Below are 13955 nucleotides of genomic sequence, written 5' to 3'. Positions count from 1 at the left end.
TCTGCAGCACAGATACACCGGGAGATATAGATTAAAGTGACAAGCAGATAAAAGCTTGTGGAAGAAAGATAACCAAATCACCTTCCTCGTTACACAAAGCCTCTCCGGCCCTAATGAGCGATGACTCCCCTCTCGTTGGAAAGCATTTGCGGCATTAGCTGTAATTCTTCCCGGCCACAGAATGATCTGTTTGTTCTGGTAAAAGCGTCTCTACATCTGGAGCTGACACTTTGTACCTGTCGTCTCTATGTCCCCCGCCATCACTCGCCGCTCTCTGCTAGGAAGTCAAATAGTCTCGCCTGGTGCGGACCGTCTCTCATGGTATTATAATTCTGCTCGCTCACAATTTATGGGAAATATTACATTTCAGCATCAAATAAAGAATAAATAAAAAAATTGCTAAAATAAAACAAAATAATTCTGAGGGGTTTGGGCCGCTGTATCCTAAGGGTCTTGGGAAAACACAAAGCATCTGATCTGCCGCGGCCATGAAAGGGTTAACCGGCAGCCACTTTTCTTTGTAGTGAAGGTATTAATAAGCCGCCATGTAAACAAACCAGGTTAAACGCTGCGGCGGCCATAAGAAACACCTTACTGGAACATATTGCTTTTCTCCCCTTCAGAGACCCATAAAAACATCTCTTTTTTAAGTTTATCATATAAACCGGCGCGGCCTTTTCTTTTAAATCAAAGAGCAGAAGTTTAATAGTGAGGATGAAAGAGTTTATACGGAGAGAGCAGGACTCGGCCTAGAGACCTGGAGCTGGTAAAACCTCGACATCATAAAGCACAAAGACCTAAAGACAAAGTAATCTATTTCTGATTAGTTTATTAGCCGAGCGCAAAACTGTCCAAACACCAGAAAAAAGGAGAAAATCTGCCAAAAATGTCCTGGAAGAAAGTGCAGGATCCCCGGGGTCTGCGTCGTGCAGGGGACGTCAGGGCTCCTCCGATTCAGCTGCTTCACCGTTGGCTTCATGTATCCTATACAGTTACACACAAACCTCGCTGCCAGGGACACCCCCAGAGCAGGCGACCCCCAGAGCAAGCGAAACCCCCCGTGTACAACCCCCTCTCTGACACTTTCATCATGTAACAAGAGAGGAAATGTGTGATGACTGCACTGTAGATATGAATGTGTATATTCATTATTTGTATCTATTGATTACTAGTAGTAACTGCATGTATATGGTTTTTATATGTATATACTTATTATATTTTATGTATACACAGTTATTATCTGTACGTAGTTATACTTATTATAAGTAAATGATTTTATATATTTTTCTAGTTAATATTAATATTACCATATATTGCTATTCTTACATTATGTAGATATTATCACATTGTTCTTATTATTACTTGTATACAGTTATTACAATTTATACAGGTCCTAGACTGGGGCGCGCTGTAGAATGCGCTACGAAATATAGAAAGAAATAAAATGACTAGCATAGCAGTACCGAGCGGAGTCCTCTCCATAAGGTATAAAGTCTATAGCGCTGATATAATATTACTGTCTGTATATATATATATATATATATATCTCAGCCACAAGTAAGGGCATCGGATGTCTGCGGTGACTTCTGCCCTGGCGCGCCTCAGCCCTCAGGTGAGCACATGATTCAGGACAGACCCCGGGTGTTGCAGCATTTCCGATGCCACCTCCATTAATTGTGCGGCTCAGCCGACACCCTCAGATTGCTTCCTCATTTGGCTGCCGTCCGAGCACAAATCAACCCTAAATTATCAGATTATATATCTCTCATTAACTTATTTTCTTGCTTCCAATTTTTTAAATAACTCTTACATTAAGTTAAAGAAGAGAAACCGAGACAAAGGGAACGACGACGACGATGATGTAAATCTCTGACCTTCAGCACTTTGACTTTTTCTTTTTTGGAGAAGTGTAACCGATATAAACCTTTGTTTTGGGGCCACACTGAGTTATTTCCACGGCGCTGTCGTTAAGCTTCACGATCCTTTAACTCATCATATCAAGTCTGATCTATTGAATATTCATGGGATCTACTGGAAATGCAACGTGTCCTGATCAGAATCCCAATCCCGGGCGGTCATTGTCAATGCTGTGAATTGTGACGTTGGACTGATTGTAGCAGGAAAGTAAGAAAATGAAGCAGATTCGCCCCCAGCTCCTGAGATGTTTCTGCCTCACGTCTGACAAAACCAGGAGACCAAATGACGTCCCCGACTGTAACGTCCCATTGTCCCGATTCAGAGACCGAGCAGCAGACATGACAAAAGCTCAGGACAAATTCACACGACTGCGAGAAATTTACAACCAACTTAAAATGTGGAGTTTTAACCCGGCAGCATCTTTTGTGCCTGCACCCAGAGGAGACTGAGAGGACGCGGCGCGAACAAACCGCAAGCCTTATGGAAATCTATAGTTAATACACTGCGAATGTCAAGATGTCATCATCCGAAACACAGGACCCTAAATAAGAAAAAACTAACAGACCTTCTTAATTAAAAAAATATGGATTGCAGGATAATCAGCCAGAGCTGAGCATTGAACACCTCGGACGACAGAGCAGGCGGCGGCAGAAACCGATACACCGCCGTCCGCCTGCTAGTATGCTGATTTTTTTAATTTAGCATCTCGTGCAAATCCAGATTAAAATAACTCCGGCTATTGATCCGGGCAGTGGGATTGACATTAATTTTAGTTCACTTCTCACTTTGCAAAGGGATCAATAGTAAGTAATAAGGGCTGACATCCCCGCTGAATGGTGGAGAAAGAAGACCTGGACACAGCAATCGAAGAGGCAGCCATATAAATCATCAAATACTTTTCCACAGCATGAGACAAACTCCGAAGCGATGGCTGAACGGCCAATGTGAAATGAACTAAACAAGAGGAGTTAGATCTGCGCACAGAAAGAACCCGACACTACATCGAAAAATGTATCCAAAAGAAATAACGGAGAAATACAGCGAATCCAGCACACGTCACGGAATAATTCTATATTTATTACCCTGGATTAAATATTATATATCTATTACTCTGGATTAAATATTATATCTATATTATATGTTATATATCGATTGCTCTGGATTAAAAATTATATATTATATCGATTACTCTGGATTAAATATTATATCTATACTATGTATACTGGATACACACAATGATATGTATTTCAATTTGTAAACATTTAGAATTTTTTAGATACATTTTTTTAAAATATGGTAAAAGCTCGATCAATACATTTTATAGTATTTTTTTTATATTCGACTATCAAATAAAAAGCAGGACTGATGATCATAGATGTGATTCTATGCAATCTGGCATCGAATATTTTATATATTACACGGTACAAAATAAAATAAATGTATAGGAATACAATAAAAAAATTGAGAAGTTATGACGTCTTTTACTTTGGCTTCTAATTTATAAAATTTGTCCACTGTAATCTGTTTGCTTTGAAACAGAATCAAAGGCTGCAATAAAACCGCAGCTGCTTCAGAAATCTGTTGGTAAATGCCTAAAAATGTAAAGGAAAAGAAAATTTCCCCTTTTAATGGGTTTGGTGCATTTGAGCCATTGCCAGTGAATTTTAAACAGGTTTATATAAAGTTGATAGAGCGTTTACACACAACAGGTTGCATTACTGCGGTCCTGTAATTATATGCAAAAGCCTGGAAAATGAATAAACACATTGTCCCTGCCTATACCAGAGCGACCAGGTCCCCCGCACACCCTAAAACTGCCGGGAGCCCAGGACACCGCCAGTGTCACTGCAGAGGAAATAACGGAACCAAAAATAATACAAGGTGATGAGACTCAACTTTATAATGGGGAAGTAACCAAACCTAAAACTGCACAAAAGTAACAAATGACAAAAAAACACATAAATATAAATACATAGAATTACACACACATATAATCATACACACATATATATATAATCATACATACACACATGTATATATATAATCATAAACACATATATAGATATAATCATACATACATACACACACATATATATATATATATATATATACATACACACATTAGATATACACACACATATATAATCATACACACATATATATAGATATAATCATACATACCCACCCCATGCCAGCATGTCTACCCCTCACCTACATAGATGTTGCACACTTGCACTTGCAGTCACCTAGATATTACACACATTAGATATACACACATATATAGATACAATCATACATACACACACATATATATAATCACATACATAGATATAATCATACATACACATAGATATAATCACACACACACACATATATATAGATATAATCATACACAGACACATATATATCACACACACATATAATCATACATACACACATTAGATATACACATATATATAGATATAATCACACATACACACACACACATAGATATAATCATACACACATATATAGATATAATCATACATACACACATATATAATCATACATACCCACATTAGATATACACACATATATATAGATATAATCACACACACATATATATATAGATATAATCATACACAGACACATATATATCACACACACACATATAATCATACATACACACATTAGATATACACATATATATATAGATATAATCACACACATATATATATATAATCACACACATAGATATAATCATACACACATATATAATCATACATACACACATTAGATATACACACATATATATAGATATAATCATACATACCCACCCCATGCCAGCATGCCTACCCCACACCTACACAGATATTACACTCACAGGTCACATGGATTATTATTAATTTACTTACACAATGGATTTCCTCACAAATTATTTCAATGTTACAATAAAGTCTGAATATCACATTAAGAAAACATTAAATTCAGCATCAAGAACCTGAAATCCTGACTGTAAATTGTAACCGATTTCTCCTGTAACATTTTATGTAAATCTTACAATTTCTTTGGCTTTTTATGACACTTGAATTCTCTTGTGAGCGGTAATTTGTGATGGGGCAGCGATGATGCATGGTGCCAACCAGAGCCCGCTCACCGGGGCCACGTCCTTCGGTCCCATCCAGGGCACTGGCAGACAATGGGCACCGCGGAGGGTGAGGGGATGCTGCGGCTCTGGATCCGCTTCCCTCCCACAACAATCGGCAGAAAAGCCCCCGCTGAGGACCCTCGTGTCCCCGGAGCCGCAGGAAGGAAGAGGCGACAACATTCTGCAACCTGGACCTGAGAGTGGAGGGGGGGGCACCGGAACTGACTGCAACAAAGTATCAAAAGTAACTGGAACCTGCAGGAAAGTGACCCGCCATCCTCCTCCACACATAGAGGGCAAGCTCTGCTGCCCAGCCCGGCTGCTGGCATGCATGCCCTGTGCATGCCTCAGCTCTCAGCCCTGGTTTCCAGGCTGCAATCTGTGTAAAGTTGCGGCAGAAGTTGCAGTCGCCCCCCCGGCCTGTGGCTGCACTCACCGTGAGGAGCTGGAGGGCGGCTGGAGAGGAGGGCAGGAGGGCTCCCTGGCTGCGGCTGGCTCCCCGGGATGCTTGGCTTTGCATGTGATCGCAGAGCTGCCTGTGTCTGAGCGGATCCCAGAGTGAGCAGAGCTCCCAGCAGCAGCAGAGCACACAGCACACGACGCTCTGCCTCTCACTGCTCTGCATACATTACAGGGCAGAGGAGGATGGGAGCGCAGAGCTCACAGGGCTGTCCTACAGGGGCCCCTGCACTGTGCCCTACCTGCAAGTAGCAGTGACCAGCCCTGTCACTGGGGGGTAACACCTGACACTGGGGGGATACTACCTGTCACTGGGGGATACCACCTACACTGGGGGAGTAATACCTGTCACTGGGGGGTAACACCTGACACTGGGGGGAAACTACCTGTCACTGGGGGAGTAACACCTGACACTGGAGGAATAATACCTGCACTGGGGGAGTAATACCTGTCACTGGGGGGTAACACCTGACACTGGGGGGAAACTACCTGTCACTGGGGGAGTAACACCTGACACTGGAGGAATAATACCTGCACTGGGGGAGTAATACCTGTCACTGGGGGGCATAATACCTGTCACTGGGGTGATAATGTCTGACACTGGGGGGATACAACCTGCACTGGGGGAGTAATATCTGCACTGGGGAGTTAATACCTGTCACTGGGGGAGTAACACCTGACACTGGAGGAATAATACCTGCACTGGGGGAATAATACCTGACACTGGAGGAATAATACCTGACACTGGGGAGTTAATACCTGCACTGGGGGGGGGGGGGGGTAATGTCTGACACATGGAAATAATATCTGACACTGGGGGGGGATAACACCTGACACTTAGGGATAATATCTGTGACTGGGGAATAATATCTGTCACTTGGGGGATAATGTCTGACACTGGGGAGATAATACCTGTCACTGGGGGGAGTAATATCTGACTCTGGGGGGATAATTTCTGACACTGGGGAAGTAATATCTGACACTTTGGGGAAATACCTGTCACTGGGGGGATAATGTCTGACACTGGGGAATAATATCTGACAGGTGTGGGGGGTAACACCCGACACTGGTGGATAATATCTGACACTGGGGGGATAATACCTAACAATGTGGGGGGGGGGGGGAATAATATCTTAGACTGGGAGGATAACACCTGTCATTGGGATAATGTCTGACACTGGGTGGATAATATCTGACACTGCGGGAGTAATATCTGACACTGGGTAGATAATACCTGACACTGGGGGGATGATACCTGTCACTGGGGGGATGATACCTGTCACTGGGGGGATAATGTCTGACACTGGGGGATAATGTCTGACACTGGGGGATAATACCTGTCACTAGGGGGATAATACCTGTCACTAGGGGGATAATGTCTGATACTGGGGATATAATATTTGACACTGGGGGATAATGTCTTACACTGGTGGATAATATCTGACACTGGGGGTATTATATACGACACTGGTGGGATAATATCTGACACTGGGGGATAGTGTCGGACACTGGAGATTAATGTCTGATACTGGAGATTAATGCCTGAGCCTGGGGGTAATATCTGACTCTGGGGGGATAATGTCTGACACTGGGGAATAATGACAGGGATGGGGGGTAACACCTGACACTGGGGGATAATATCTGACACTAGGGGGTATAACATCTGACACTGGTAGGATAATATCAGACACAGGGAGGATAATATCTGACACTAGGTAATATCTGACACTGGGGAATAATATCTGACACTGGTGGGATAATATCAGACACTGGGAGGATAATATCTGACACCGGGGGAATTCTGACACTGGGGAATGATATCTGTCACTCGGTGGAGTAATATCTGACACTGGGGGATAATATCTGTAACTGGGGGATAATATCTGACACTGGGGGATAATACCTGTCACTAGGAGGATAATGTCTGACACTGGGGATATAATATCTGACACTGGAGATTCATGTCTGATACTGGAGATTCATGTCTGAGCCTGGGGGTATAATATCTGACACTAGGTAATAATATCTGACACTGGGAGAATAATATCTGACTCTGGGGGGTAATGTCTGTCACTGGGGGATTTTACCTGTAATTAGGGGGATAATGTCTGACATTGGGGATATAATATCTGACACTGGTGGGATAATATCTGACACTGGGGGATAATATCAGACACTGGGAGGATAATATCTGACACTAAGTAATAATATCTGACACTGGGGTAATAATATTTGAAACTGGGGGATAATGTCTTACACTGGTGGATAATATCTGACACTAGGGGTATTATATACGACACTGGTGGGATAATACCTGTCACTAGGGGGAAAATGTCTGACACTGGGGATATAATATCTGACACTGGTGGGATATTATCTGACACTGGGGGTATAATATACGACACTGGTGGGATAATATATGACACTGGGGGATAATATCTGACACTGGGGCATAATATCTGACACTGGAGATTAATGTCTGATTCTGGAGATTAATGTCTGAGACTGGGGGTATAATATCTGACACTGGTGGTATAATATTAGACACTGGAGATTAATGAGTGACACTGGGGGTATAATATCTGACACTGGGGGGATAATACCTGTCACTGGGGGGATAATACCTGTCACTGGGGGATGATACCTGTCACTGGGGTGATAATGTCTGACACTGGGAGGATAATATCTGGCACTAGGTAATAATTTCTGACACTGGGAGGATAATATCTGGCACTAGGTAATAATATCTGACACTGGGGGATAATACCTGTCACTGGGGAATGATACATGTCACTAGGGGGATAATGTCTGTCACTTGGGGATAATACCTGTCACTAGCGGGATAATGTCTGACACTGGGGGAATAATATCTGACACTGGGGGGATAATGTCTGACACTGGGAGGATAATGTCTGACACTAGGAGGATAATATCTGATACTGGGGTGATAATATCTGACACTGGGGGGATAATGTCTGACACTGGGAGGATAATGTCTGACTCTGGGAGGATAATGTCTGACACTGGGGTGATAATATCTGACACTGGGGGGTGTAATATCTGACACTGGGGGGATAATACCTGACACATGGAAATAATATCTGACACTAGGGAATAATATCTGAAACGGGGGGAGGGGTTACACATGACACTGGGGTATGATATCTGTCACTGGGGAGATAATACCTGTCACTGGGGGGATGATACCTGTCACTGTGGGGATAATGTCTGACATTGGGGGGGTAATACCTGTCACTGGGGGGGATAATGTCTGACACATAAAAATAATATCTGACACTGGGGGGTGGGTAACACCTGACACTGGGGGATAATATCTGTCCCTGGGGGGAGTAATATCTGACACTGGGGGCATAATACCTTTCACTGGGGGCATAATACCTCTCACTAGGGGGATAATATATGACACTGGGGGATAATATCTGACACTGGTGGTATAATATTAGACACTGGAGATTAATGAGTGACACTGGGGGTATAATATCTGACATAGGTGGTATAATATCTGACACTGGGGGGATAATACGTGTCACTTGGGGATGATACCTGTCACTGGGGTGATAATGTCTGACACTGGGAGGATAATATCTGACACTGGGAGGATAATATCTGGCACTAGGTAATAATATCTGACACTGGGGGAAAATACCTGTCACTGGGGGGGATATTGTCTGACACTGGGGGCATAATGTCTGACACGTGGAAATAATATCTGACACTGGGGTGGGGGTAACACCTGACACTGGGGGGATAATACCTGACACGGGGGGGGGGGGAATTATCTGACACTGGGAGTATAATACCTGTCACTGGGGGGATAATGTCTGACACTGGGGGGATAATATCTGACACTGGGGGGAATAATATCTGACACTGGGGGGTAATGTCTGTCACTGGGGGATAATACCTGTCATTAGAAGGATAATGTCTGAAATTGGGGATATAATATCTGACACTGGGGCATAATATCTGACGACACTGGAGATTAATGTCTGAGACTGGGGGTATAATATCTGACACTGGTGGGATAATATCTGACACTATGTAATAATATCTGACACTGGGGGAATAATATCTGGCACTGGGGGATAATGTCTGTCACTGGGGGATAATACCTGTCACTAGGGGGAAAATGTCTGACACTGGGGATATAATATCTGACACTGGGGGTATAATATACGACACTGGTGGGATAATATCTCACACGGGCATAATATGGGACACTGGAGATTAATGTCTGAGACTGGGGGTATAATATATCACACTGGTGGGATAATATTAGACACTGGAGATTAATGAGTGACACTGGGGGAATAATATCTGACACTGGGGGATAATATCTGATACTGGGAGGATAATATCTGGCACTAGGTTTATCTGACACTGGGGTATAATACCTGTCACTGGGGGATGATACGTGTCACTAGGGGGCTAATGTCTGTCACTGGGGGATAATACCTGTCACTAGCGGGATAATGTCTGACACTGGGGGAATAATATCTGACACTGGGGGGATAATATCTGACACTAGAGGGATAATATCTGACACTTGTGGGATAATATCTGACACCGGGGGTATAATATATGACACTAGTGACATAGTATGTGACGCTGGGGTATAATATCTGACACTGGAGAATAATGTCTGAGACTGTTGTATAATTGACACAGGGGGAACAATTCCTAACACTGGAGTATAATATCTGGCCCTGAGGTTATAATATCTGACACTGGGTTATAATATCTGAGACTGGGTTATAATATCTGACATTGGGGTGGGGGGGATAATATCTGACACTGGAGAAAAATGGCTGACACTGGAGTAAAATATCCTGGGGGGGAGGCATAATATCTGACACTGGGGGGTATAATAGCTGACACTGGTGGGATAATATCTGACACTGGTGGGATAATATCTGACACTGGGGGATAATATCTGACACTGGTGGGATAATATCTGACACTGGTGGGATAATATCTGACACTGGGGGTATAATATACAACACTGATGGCATAATATCTGACACTGGGGGATAATATCTGACACTGGAGATTAATGTTTGATACTGGAAAAAAATGTCTGACACTGGGGGATATCTGACACTGGAGATTAATGAGTGATACTGGGGGTATAATATCTGTCATAGGTGGGATAATATCGGAGACTGGAGAAAAATGTCTGATGCTGGGCTATAATATCTGACATTGGGGCTATAATACCTAACACTATAGAATAATGTCTGACACTGAAGAATAATGTCTGAGACTGGGGTATAATATCTGACACTGGGGGAACAATACCTAACCCTGGAATATAATACCTGACACTGAAGAATAATATCTGACATAAGATCTTATGAGTGCAGGACAATAGTCCCGCGGACGGCCCATTGTAATCTATGATTCTGTCTACTCCTGTGCACACGATGTGAGCCCGCTCTCATGGACCTCATGTCTCAGAGAGTATACGGTCGTGTGCACGAGCCCTTGGGAGCGGCAAAATCTACAGTTTGGTACATTCTGAGAAAGAAAGAAAGTGCTGGTGACCTCAACAATACAAAAAGATCTGGACGCCCACAGAAGACACCAGTGGTGGATGATGGCAGAATAATTACCATGGTGAGGAGAAGCCCCAAGTGACCAACACTCTCCAGGATATAAGCGGATCAATATCCAAATCTACCATAGAGAGAAGACTGCATGGAAGTAATACAGAGGGTCACTGCGCGGTGCAGCCACTCATCAGCCTCCAGAACAAGAAATCTTAAAAAACCCGCACACTTCTGGAAGAACGGCGGAGGCAGGGTGATACTTGGGCATGTATTGGTGCCGGTGGCCCCGGGGCCCTAGTGTTTGTTGATGATGTGACACAGGACAGAAGCAGCCGGATGAATTCTGGGGTTTTCAGAGACAGACTGTGCGCTCAGATCCAGCCAAACTGATTGGTCGGCGTTCATAATACAGACGGACAATGACCCAAAACATAAAGCCGAAGCAACCCCGGAGTTTATTAAAGAAGTGGAATATTCTAGAATGGCCGAGTCACCGGGTCTGAACCCAATAGAGCATTTCACTGGATACAGACTACACTTCAGACAGAAAGGCCACAAACAACCAGAAACTGAAAACCGCGGCAGTAAAGGCCGAGCATTAAAGAGGAGGATGTCCATGAGGTCAAGACTCCAGGCGGTCACTGCCAACAAAGGGTTACAGCCAAGTATTAGAAATCATCATTTTATTTACAATTATTTAATTTGTCCAATTACTTTTGAGCCCCTGAAATGAAGGGGTTGAGTTAAAAAATGCTTTAGTTCCTCACATTTTTATGCAATCATTTTGTTCCATCGACTGAACTAAAGGTGAAAGTCTGAACTTCAACCTCATCAGACTCCATTGTGGTGACGGACAGAACAGAGATTAGAGAAATGTCTCTGTCCAAATATATATGGAGCTAACTGTATATTCCTGTACATAGGAGCAGTATTATAGTAGTTATATTCCTGTACATAGGAGCAGTATTATAGTAGTTATATTCTTGTACATAGGAGCAGTATTATAGTAGTTATATTCTTGTACATAGGAGGCAGTATTATAGTAGTTATATTCTTGTATATAGGAGGCAGTATTATAGTAGTTATATTCTTGTACATAGGAGGCAGTATTATAGTAGTTATAGTCTTGTACATAGGAGCAGTATTATAGTAGTTATATTCCTGTACATAGGAGCAGTATTATAGTAGGTATATTCTTGTATATAGGAGCAGTATTATAGTAGTTATATTCTTGTACATAGGAGGCAGTATTATAGTAGTTATATTCTTGTACATAGGAGCAGTATTATAGTAGTTATATTCTTGTACATAGGAGGCAGTATTATAGTAGTTATATTCTTGTACATAGGAGGCAGTATTATAGTAGTTATATTCTTGTACATAGGAGGCAGTATTATAGTAGTTATATTCTTGTACATAGGAGCAGTATTATAGTAGTTATATTCTTGTACATAGGAGCAGTATATAGTAGTTATATTCTTGTACATAGGAGCAGTATTATAGTAGTTATATTCTTGTACATAGGAGCAGTATTATAGTAGTTATATTCTTGTATATAGGAGCAGTATTATAGTAGTTATATTCTTGTACATAGGAGCAGTATTATAGTAGTTATATTCTTGTATATAGGAGGCAGTATTATAGTAGTTATATTCTTGTACATAGGAGTCAGTATTATAGTAGTTATATTCTTGTACATAGGAGCAGTATTATAGTAGTTATATTCCTGTACATAGGAGCAGTAATATAGTAGTTATATTCCTGTACATAGGAGGCAGTATTATAGTAGTTATATTCTTGTACATAGGAGCAGTATTATAGCAGTTATATTCTTGTACATAGGAGGCAGTATTATAGTAGTTATATTCTTGTACATAGGAGCAGTATTATAGTAGTTATATTCTTGTACATAGGAGGCAGTATTATAGTAGTTATATTCTTGTACATAGGAGCAGTATTATAGTAGTTATATTATTGTACATAAGAGCAGTATTATAGTAGTTATATTCATGTATATAGGAGCAGTATTATAGTAGTTATATTCTTGTACATAGGAGGCAGTATTATAGTAGTTATATTCTTGTACATAGGAGCAGTATTATAGTAGTTATATTCCTGTACATAGGAGGCAGTATTATAGTAGTTATATTCCTGTTCATAGGAGCAGTATTATAGTAGTTATATTCTTGTATATAGGAGCAGTATTATAGTAGTTATATTCTTGTACATAGGAGCAGTATTATAGTAGTTATATTCTTGTACATAGGAGCAGTATTATAGTAGTTATATTCTTGTACATAGGAGGCAGTATTATAGTAGTTATATTCTTGTACATAGGAGCAGTATTATAGTAGTTATATTATTGTACATAGGAGCAGTATTATAGTAGTTATATTCATGTATATAGGAGCAGTATTATAGTAGTTATATTCTTGTACATAGGAGGCAGTATTATAGTAGTTATATTCCTGTACATAGGAGGCAGTATTATAGTAGTTATATTCTTGTACATAGGAGCAGTATTATAGTAGTTATATTCCTGTACATAGGAGGCAGTATTATAGTAGTTATATTCTTGTACATAGGAGCAGTATTATAGTAGTTATATTCTTGTACATAGGAGGCAGTATTATAGTAGTTATATTCTTGTACATAGGAGCAGTATTATAGTAGTTATATTCTTGTATATAGGAGCAGTATTATAGTAGTTATATTCCTGTACATAGGAGCAGTATTATAGTAGTTATATTCTTGTACATAGGAGGCAGTATTATAGTAGTTATATTCCTGTTCATAGGAGCAGTATTATAGTAGTTATATTCTTGTATATAGGAGCAGTATTATAGTAGTTATATTCTTGTACATAGGAGCAGTATTATAGT

The sequence above is a fragment of the Bufo gargarizans genome, chromosome 7 (assembly GCF_014858855.1).
Source record: "Bufo gargarizans isolate SCDJY-AF-19 chromosome 7, ASM1485885v1, whole genome shotgun sequence".
Lineage (NCBI taxonomy): Eukaryota > Metazoa > Chordata > Amphibia > Anura > Bufonidae > Bufo > Bufo gargarizans.
This window is presented reverse-complemented; position numbering follows the sequence as displayed.